This window comes from Dromiciops gliroides, chromosome 4 (genome assembly GCF_019393635.1).
Source record: "Dromiciops gliroides isolate mDroGli1 chromosome 4, mDroGli1.pri, whole genome shotgun sequence".
Classification (NCBI taxonomy): Eukaryota; Metazoa; Chordata; class Mammalia; order Microbiotheria; family Microbiotheriidae; genus Dromiciops; species Dromiciops gliroides.
This window is the reverse complement of record NC_057864.1, coordinates 298,365,283-298,368,908: the sequence shown is the minus strand read 5'-3', so window position 1 is coordinate 298,368,908 and position 3,626 is coordinate 298,365,283. Positions and strand designations below refer to the sequence as shown.

The following is a 3,626-nucleotide window of genomic DNA, read 5'->3' as shown; positions in this document are numbered from 1 at the left end:
TTCAAAACTAAAAGAAAAGATCTGTCAATTCCTTTGGAGTCCTTAGGAAAAACAAGGTCAACTAATGCCAGGAAATATTTTCATAAGGTATTCAAATGGAATATTGATCATACTCACTATTTATAATTTTTAAAGTTCATAGATGTAAAGCTAGAAAAATTCTTAGAGGTTAAATTGCCTTACCAATTATTTAGTCAGTTAATTAATTTGTAAGGATGGACTTGAAAACTCCTACCCCAATGAAAATAAACACACAAACTTCTCAATTGAGACAATTAATCAAACATATAAACTAAGTAGAAAAAGTTAGGAATTAAATTTCAAGATGTGACAAGTTTTGATCACTGGATCGAGATGATGTCATAAAAATATAATATTTGCATACAGTTATTCAAATTAAACTCTGAGTTTCTTAAGGGTAGAGGCCTCTCTCTCTCTCTCTCTCTCTCTCTCTCTCTCTCTCTCTCTCTGATACTCCCTCCACCCCTCCTTCACTCTTCCTTCCTTCTTTTTTTAAAAGTCATATAACAAATTTATTGAAAAAAGACCCACAATCCTAGCAGTTGCTTTACGGATAGGATTTCTGACAGTGAGCCCCGCCTCCAGGTCTGCTAAACTTCTTGGACTCGCAGTGATGAGGGTCAGCCCCTAGCAGAGTTTGGTCATACTGGATAAGGATGTCTTTTATTTCCTTCTTGGTAGCCTCGTCCACATATTTCTGATAATAGGCCACCAGAGCTTTGGAGATGGACTGCCAGGTAGCATAAATCTGGGCGATAAGGCCTACTCCTTTCACTCGGACATGGATATCTAGGCCAGTAAAACATTCCATGTCCAGTAGAAAGACAGGCTCCAACAGCTTCTACTGCAGGGTATGAAGCTCAATCATCTCCAGCGGGCATCCTTTCACCTTGATCAGCCCATTGCCTATCTTTCAGTGGGCCACTGTGGAGGCAGTTTTCTTTCACCTGAAGACCTGGTCAGCCAGGAGCAGCCGCTTGGACTGCATGCTGCTAGTGGGCAGCAAAGGCTCTGAGCAGGATTGGCAGCAGCAGCATCAGGGACGGAAGCCAGAGACAGAAACTCCTCACCTGCAGGGTGCCAATGAATGAAAGGTCTCTTCTTTTCTTCTTTTCTTTCTTTCTTCCTTCCTTCCTTCCTGCCTTCCTGCCTTCCCATATTGTTTAGCACAATACCTTGTATGTAGTAGTCTCTTAATAAATTTTGATTACCTGTCAGATTTATTTATTGGTTGAAAATTTCAAAAATACCTCTGGACCTATTTGTACCATAGCAGGCCAGTTCAGAATCATATAGTCCTATGCTGGGCTGGTCTAGTCATAGAGCAGCTCTATCAAAAAACACTACCCATTGAGAAGGAATTGCTTGGAGGAAATGAGGAAAGGGATATTTTCTTCCTTTACTTTTAAGCAACTTTGAGCTTGAGAAATCTATCCATCATCAAATAAAATTCCCACAGCTAAACAATGTCTGGGAGCAACAGTGACCAATAAAAGTATCCATATCAGGCACCACAAGACACATGTAACATATGTTACTTGTTACCTGTCTGAATTTAATTTTAGGAGCCTCATTTTCTTCATTTATAAAATGAAAGTTGAACTAGGTAACCTGTGAAGGATGTTACAGTTCTAAATCTATGCTCTTTTGATGAATACTTAAAGCATCCTCATAAGGCATGGAGAAAAGTTGACCTGGTTCAACAGAAAGTGAGGTAGCACACACCAAAGAAATTATATATCTGGATGTAATAACATGCTAAACCATGGAGCTTGAAGAAGTGGCAATGTGAAACTAATCATAAAACAGGACTTTAAAGTGTTTTGTTCATTTTCCATTGTCTATGGCATTCCAGTCTTCAGGACCCTGAATATCAAGACTGCAATGTATCTTCTACAAAGCCTTTTGACCTTGAGGATACATAAAATGAAGAAGGAAATGAAGCAAATTAGCTAGACAAATCAAATAACAATATATCTTTCCTTAAAATGATGAATTATTGAAATAGACACATGATTAAGGAAGAAAGATTTGCTTTTCTTTCAGCTTTTAGTCATCTAATATTCCTAAATTGTCATTGTACTTTATGCATCTATGTCCATATTAAATGAATATTTTAAATAGAAGTCTATCCTACTATCGAGTTGATAATTGGAATCCCTGGAGCCAAGAAGAATTATGCTGACTATACTCTACTGTATGAGCAGCCTTTAATCAGTCTATAAAGTAAAGGGATTCCAGAACCAATTAATTTGAAAGCCTATTTCTTACATGTGGTAGATGATCTTACTTGGTAAAAGGATCTCATCAAAAGACTTTGTATAGAATAAAATGAGCTACTGCATGATGCTTCCTTTAAATAATCACAATGGGAAAATTTAAAGAAATAAATTTGTATATCTTTAAAAGGACAAATTGTTTTGAGGACAATTTTCTGAGGTTTTCCTGCTTTTGTTGTAGACATTTGTATTTGAATAGGAATTTTTCTCTTCTGGACTAAATTTTTCACTCACTTTACCTTGCACTAGAGACGAAGAAGCAATAACCTGAACTCATCAAAGCAATTCAATCACTTGTTCATTCAATCAACAAGTATATATCCAAGAATAATGTTGATTTTATATTTTCCATGAAACTAATTTATTATTTTCTAGTAACATGTAGAGATAGTTTTCAATATTTATTTTTATAAGATTTCTAGTTTCAAATTTTTCTCCCCCCCTCCCCTACCTCCCCCCTCTCCAATACAGCAAGCCATCTGATATAGGCTATATATGTACAATCACAGTAAAAATATTTCTGCATTACTTATGCTATGAAAGAAGAAGCAGAGCAAAAACTTCAAAAAAGTAAAAAAAAAGCAACAAAAAAAATAGAAATAGTATGTTCAATCTTCATCTAGATTCCATAGTTATTTTTTGTGGATTTGGAGATTCCTTTGGAACTATCTTGGACAATTGTATTGCTAAGAGGCAAGTCTATCATAGTTGATCAACACACAATGTTGTTGATATTGTGTGCAATGTTCTCCTGGTTCTGCTCATCTCACTCAGCATCAGTTCATGCAAGTCCTTCCAGGTTGCTCTGAAATCTGCCTGCTCATTGTTTCATATAGCACAATATAACTTGTTCAGCCATTCTCCAATTGATGGACATCACCTCAATTTCCAATTCCTTGCCACCACAAAAAGAACAGCTATAAATATTTTTGTACATGTGGCTCCTTTTACCTTTTATATGATCTCTTTGGAGAAAAGACCTAATAGTGGTATTGCTGGGTCAAAAGGAATGCAAAGCTTTATAACCCTTTGGGCATAATTCCAAATTGCTCTCCAGAATGCTTAGATCAGTTAACAGCTCCACCAACAATGCATTAGTGTTGAAATTTTTCCACAGCTTCTCCAATATTTATTATTTTCCTTTTTTGTCATATTAGCAAAACCGATAGGTGTGGGGTGGGACCTCAGAGTTGTTTTAATTTGCATTTATCTAATCAATAGAGGTTTAGAGCATTTTTTCATATGGAAAAATATAGCTTTGATTTCTTGATCTGAAAACTGCCTGTTCATATCCTCTGACCATTTCTCAACTGGGGAATGGCTTGC

At 36.2% G+C, this 3,626-nt stretch overlaps 1 pseudogene; it reads right to left on the bottom strand.

Moving 5' to 3' along the window:
- Positions 1 to 648: 648 nt before the first annotated feature.
- Positions 649 to 1,009, bottom strand: LOC122755048 (annotated as a pseudogene).
- Positions 1,010 to 3,626: the final 2,617 nt, after the last annotated feature.